Raw genomic sequence first — 6,370 nt, 5'->3', positions numbered from 1 at the left:
AACAGAAAAAGGGGAAGTGATGTGGAAGTGTCATATATCAATCTGTTGATTTCATTGGTTAAGCAATAAAGAAACTGCTTGGCCCTGATAGGTTAAAACATAGGTGGGAGGAGTAAACAGAACAGAATGCTGGAAGGAAGAGGAAGTGATCTCAGAGAGACGCCATGTGTCTCCTGGGCACATGATAGCTCTGCTCTCTGAGGCACACACGATGAAGCTCCGACCCAGGATGGAGGTAGTCTAGAATTTTCCTGGTAAGCCACCTCATGGGCTACGTAGATTATTAGAAATGGGTTAAGAGGCTGAAACTAATGGGCCAGGCAGTGTTTAAAAGAATACAGTTTGTGTGTTGTTATTTCGGGGCATAAACTAGCAGGCGGTCAGGGTGCTGGGGACGCAGCCCCGCTGCTCCTATTACTACAAGTTACAGTCTAGCTTAGGGTACAAAATAAGGCTTTGTCTCAAACAAATAAAAAGCAAACACAGAAGAAAAACTGGACTGTATATTCCTTTTATATTGCCTACCTACATATATGTTTATATATAAAAAGAAAAAATAATGATTTTAAAAGTTAATTTAATATTACTTTGATATCGTTAATTTTAAAAGCAGATATTCTTCTCAGATCTTTAAGGAATATAATATCTGTCCCAAATCTCAGATCCCTTTCTAAAGTTTATGAATATTTTTCTATCGTCTTCTCTAATGGAATCATACTTGATAAGTTTGGAAATAGAAGATGGAAAATGAGGAAAGAGAGGCTAAGGTAGTCGCTTTCCCTAGGTCAAATAAAATGATGAAAACACATTTCAAAAGGACAGATTGCTTCCGAGGGAGGAAAAATGCCAAGTGTAGCCACCTGGGACTGGAGAATGACAAAAGCCAGAGGCAGACATCTGAACACATTGCATCAGAACAATGATAATAGGACAGGAGAAGGGGAGTGATTCTGCCATTGCTGAACTGTCACACGGCCAAATGGGAGACACGTGTCACAGTGCGTTGCAGACTTGTTATTCTCTGATCAATGATTTGAGGATGTTCTTGATGGAGCTTACTCTTTGAGGGGGGGGACCACATTGAGCCTTCTGCTACTTCTAATCACTCTTCAAAAACATGCTATTTCCTTGCCTAAAAACAGATGGATCTGAGAAGGTTAAACAAATACCATTTGTCTCGTGTCACCGTGTTTGTTTACTAGCTAACAGCTTACAGGAGTGGATAGAGATTCCTCCGGCACTGTAAATATTGTAAAATTCCCATCGTGTATGTCCCAAAGAAGTTTATGAAAGGAGCTTATAGAACCAGCTACAGAGGGGAACAGGTGCAAAGAAGTAAAGTTGACCAGAACACTGAACAGAGAAGTTGCCTAGAAATTGCTGCCCCAAGTCATGGCTGAAACCACATCACAAACCACAGAAACTCTTAAGCCTTATCATAATAACCAAATTACTCCCTCCATTCTATAAGATACACTTCCAATCTACTAATCACCTCCTTCACCATGACAAGATTTTTGCTTCAATTTATTCCAATGTCTGTTTTTCAAGTCTATGACTTTTTTTCGTATCTAAAGAAATCATTCACTCTAAATCAATGTGATAGGCTCTCCCACCACCATTATGTATTTTCTCTGGCACTTTTGTTGGTTTGGGGGCTTAGTGTGTCAGTCCTTCATCCATTTTAGTTTAAGTTCACAGGGTATGAGGTAAGATCCAACTTCCCTATTTTTGAAAACACTTTATTATATTATAATAATATTATGGGTGTGTCAGTTTGTGGGTTTGTGCAAATGAGTGTGAACGATGGCGGAGGCCAAAGACAATGAGCAGATCCTCTGGAGCAAGAGTTCTGAGCCACACAGCAGAGGTGCTAAGAGCCAAACTTGATCCTCTTCAAGATCAGTGCCTGCTCTTCACTGCTGATACACCTCTTCAGACCCCCAGTTTAACTCTTTCTGTATCCACATCCAGTTTCCCGAGCACCATTTGCTTAGCCCATCCCCATTGTAGACACGTGCACTCTTGTGATTCCACAGTTGACCATAAGTGTGCAGGTTTATTCCTGGGTTCTGGTCTGTTCCATTCACCCACATTTCTGAATTTATACCAGTATCACACTGTTTTAATCACTGGAGCTTTATGTTATGTTTTGAGATCAGTCAATATGGTGCATCCGATTCTGCCAACAGGGTCCTTGAAAGTTCCAATGTGAATATTACAATTTTTAAATACTTTTGGTAAAATACGCATTTGGGATGTAGACAGAAATTATACAGAATGTGGAGATTATGTTAGGTAGCATTGACATTGTGAAAAAATCAAATATTATGTATATGAAGTTTTTAATCATTTGTGTCTTTGTTATTTCTTTGGTGATGTTTTAACATTTAGTATACAGATCTTTCAGCCCTTTCATTAAATCGATTTTAAGAATTTTATTCTTTTTTACAGGAAGTTTCTCAGAAAGTTAAAGGCAACAAGTTAAACAAGGTGTTCTGTTGGTGATGATCTCCAACTTGAACTGCTCATTGCTAGTATACAGAAACTAAACCCAAACTAACTACGTAGAGCTGTGCATATCTGTTATCCTTTATAATGGATGCTGATGATACCAAAGGATAAAGAACTGGAGGCCAGCCTGGGCAACAAAGTGAGACTCTACATCAAAAACTTTTAAAACAGAAGCTACATACATAGCAAAAAATGTCGTGAACACACGTGAAAAATCCCCTAAACACCTCACAGAATGGTGTCCTACCGTCACTTATGTAGAGCTCAGAAAAGCCCATGCACAGTTTCTCATGTTCTATATACTCCTATACATGCTCAGTTCATTCCTCATGTTGAGGAAATACAAAGCAAACCCACAGTGAGATATCAGCTGACACCCGTTTAAATCAAACCAAGATGAAAAGCAAGGGCAAAAGTCCTCAGACCTCAGAATCCTTGCGTATCATCAGATTATTTTTGCAGTGGGGATTCAAAATGGTGTAGGGTGTGATGGGAAGAAGTGCACAGCAGGAAGTGTCTCAGAAAGTTAAAGGCAATAATACCATCTGAACCAGAAATCCTATTCCCAAGGGCTAATCCAAAAGAACTGAAATCAAGGTCATAAAAAAGGCTATGGCAGCAATAACACATGAGGTACTGATGAAAATAAAAAGTCCATAGACAGATTAATGGATAAATGGGAATATCAAGATGGTGGGGAGGGGCACCAAGAAGACGAACTTCAAGAAGAAACACTATTATTGCACGCACAATCTCATGTCAGCTGTGGATATCTACACAAGGCCTACTTAAGATAAAGCTGACCAAAGTCATGACACAGGTGGGAGAGGTGACCTTCAGGCCCCGCCCCTTACTGAGCAGTTTCTGGCAGGTGTTAGCTCCTGGGGACAGAGCATCATTCCTTTTGGATATGCAGCCACTGGAAGATTTCCCCCATGCCCCAGTGGGTGACCCACACCCACACACATTTGAGCAGCATTAACTAAACTTAGTTATTAATAAAAAAAAGAGTACATGAAATGGAAAGAGGGTATTTGGGTTATTTGGAGAGAGTTGGGGAGAAGGAAATAGGGGTGGTGTGACATTTAATTGTATACATGTATGAAATTCTTAAATACACTGAAAAAAGTAATGTTTAAGATGTGCTAGAAAAACAGTCTTTTTCTAAAATAGATGAACCTATGAAGAAGGGGAATGGCTAAACTAAGCTATACCTGGGACAAATATTGTAGGGTTCTCCTATTGGAAAAGCCTGAAATGGTCCCAGAAATGAGGGATGGGTGAGGATAGGCACCACTCAGCAGGTATAATGCTACAGTTACAAAAAAAAAATAAGGATATTAAACCCAAAGAGCAGCTGTTTGACATGGCACTTATAACAAACAATACTTCACAGCACACTTTAAATTTTGTTTAGAGGATAAACCCCACGTTAATTGTCCTACTGCAATTTAAAAAGAAAACCCAGCTACCTCTGCACCATTAATCTTGCAAAGGGAGGAGAATTCATAGGTGCATAGAAATATAAATGAGAAACTTCCTGAAGATGCAGACTAATAATGCAAGCTTTAATTAAAAACAGCTTTGTGGGGTTAGTGTCCCGAAAGGTAGTCCAACTTAGCATGCCCCATAGGAATGAGCCAAGGACTGCAATGACGAAGGAGACAATCTGATGTGGATGTGGAAGTAATACTTTTGTACTTAAGTAGGGTTGGCTCACTATAATAAGGATTTGGCACAAAGAAAGATTTAGAGGATATGCCACTTTGAAGAATGATGCCAGAGGAATCTCTATATGTTTTTCCTAGGATTATCCACTTATGAGTGAGTACATACCATGATGCAAATTTCACTTGGAGGTAAAAAGCAATGACATCTTGAAATTTGCATGCAAATGGATAGAACTAGAAAAAAACCATCGTGAGTGAGGTAACCCAGACCCAGAAAGATGAGCATCATGGTATGTACTCACTCATAAGTGGATACTAGCTATAAAACAAAGGGTAATGAGCCTATATAGTCTGTGACCCCCAGAGAAGATAAGTAACAAGCATAATCCTAAGATAAACATATAGTGATACCCCTGGGAAGGGGAAATAGGCAAGATCTCCTGAGAAAATTGGGATCATGGGGGTGGGAGGAAGGAAGGGAGAAGGGAAGAGGAAAGGAAAAAATGAGGGAATGGGATGGCTGAGATGGGGGAAGGACAGAGATAGAGAAAAAGGAACATGATATCTTGATTGAGGGAGCCATTGTAATCATTGTGACTGATAGCCCTGCCAACTCCGTAAGTCAGACAATTGGCGACTGTAAACAGAGACTGCACATTTGTTCCCTGGCATTAGAGAAATTCCCATTGATCCACAAGGATGACCCCAAGCAATAGTGAAGAGGGTGCCTGATCTGGCCTTGCCCTATAGTCATATTGATGACTATCTTAAATGTCACCTTAGAACCTTCATCCAGCAACTAATGGAAGCAGAGGCAGAAATCCACAGTGCAGCACTGGGCTGAGCATCCAAAGTCCAATAGAAGTATGGGAAGAGTGAGAATATGAGCAAAGATGTCAAGGCCATGATGGAGACACCCACTGAAACAGTCTACCTGAGCTAATGGGAGCTCACCAGCTCCAGCTGGACAGGAAAGAAACCAGCAGAGGACCAACAGGAAAGAAACCAGCATAGGACCAAACTAGGCCCTCTGAATGTGGTTCACAGTTTTATTACTGGGGCAGACTGCAGGGCCACTGGCAGTGGCCCAAGGGTTTATCCCTACTGCTTGAACTGACTTTTTGGAACCCATTGTCTTTGGAGGAATACCTTGCTCAGTCTAGTAAGGAGGTCCTTCCTCAAAGCAATGTGTCTTACACTCTCTGGGGAGTGGATGGGAGTGGGGGTGAAGGAAATGGGAGGGAGTGGGAACTGGGATTGGTATGTAAATCAAAAAATAGAGGTTTTTGTTTTTTAAATGAAATAAACAAAGAAACAAAAAGGGAAGGAGGGAAGAAGGAAGGAAGGAGAAAAAGAAAAAGATTTTCAAAGTTCACAAGAGCATCCCTGATCATGGGAGCTTCTCTTCTTGTCTGGTCAGTTAGTTTAGTTGGTTAGAGCATGGTGCTAACAGTATCAAGATTTCACATTTGAGCTGGTTGTTGTTGGTGACTCCATCCCTCTAAAAAGAAGCTCCACTGACACAATTTCTGGTTTGTGGGTCTCAAAAGAACTGCAAAAGATGTCCATGTGTCTTTATAATTTCCTTCACTCAACCCACTAAGTCGGTTAAGACTTATATATTTGTGTTGTGCAGGAATGGCTCTGTAGTTAAGAGCACTGGATGCTCTTGCAGAGGGCTGAGTTCAGTTACCAGGATCCACATACCTCACAACCACCTGCAACTCCAGCTCCAAGGGATCTATTTGATGCCCTCACCTGTCCTCCATGGGCTCTGGCATGCATGTGGTACACATAAACCCATACAGAATGCATATATACATATAAACAAATTGTGTGTGTGTGATTTTTCAGGAACTGGAGAGATGACTCAGCAGTTAAGAGCACATACCACATACTGTTCTTCCAGAATACCTGAGATCAGATCCCAGCAGTCAGGAGGCCTACAATTGTCTCTCACTCTAGCGCCAGAGGATGTTAAACCTCTTCTGGCCTGTGTGGGCCAGAATGCATGTTCAAATACCCATAAACAGACACATAAACATACATATAATTCTCTCAAATAAAAGGAAATTCGGGATCAACCTACCCCCGGACCCAGGAATACCACTCTTGGGAATATACCCAAGAGAGGCCCCATCATACAACAAAAGTATATGCTCAACTATGTTCATAGCAGCATTGTT

The 6,370-nt window shown here is 40.9% G+C and overlaps 1 protein-coding gene across 1 annotated transcript in view; it reads right to left on the bottom strand.

Moving 5' to 3' along the window:
- The window catches only part of Cntnap4 (contactin associated protein like 4), a 292,183-nt gene that overhangs the window by 192,556 nt on the left and 93,257 nt on the right, over window positions 1-6,370 (bottom strand). The window lies entirely within an intron of this gene.

Source organism: Microtus ochrogaster, chromosome 4, assembly GCF_000317375.1.
Source record: "Microtus ochrogaster isolate Prairie Vole_2 chromosome 4, MicOch1.0, whole genome shotgun sequence".
Taxonomy (NCBI): domain Eukaryota; kingdom Metazoa; phylum Chordata; class Mammalia; order Rodentia; family Cricetidae; genus Microtus; species Microtus ochrogaster.
Note: the sequence above shows the minus strand (reverse complement) of the source record. Positions and strands in the feature narration are given on the sequence as shown.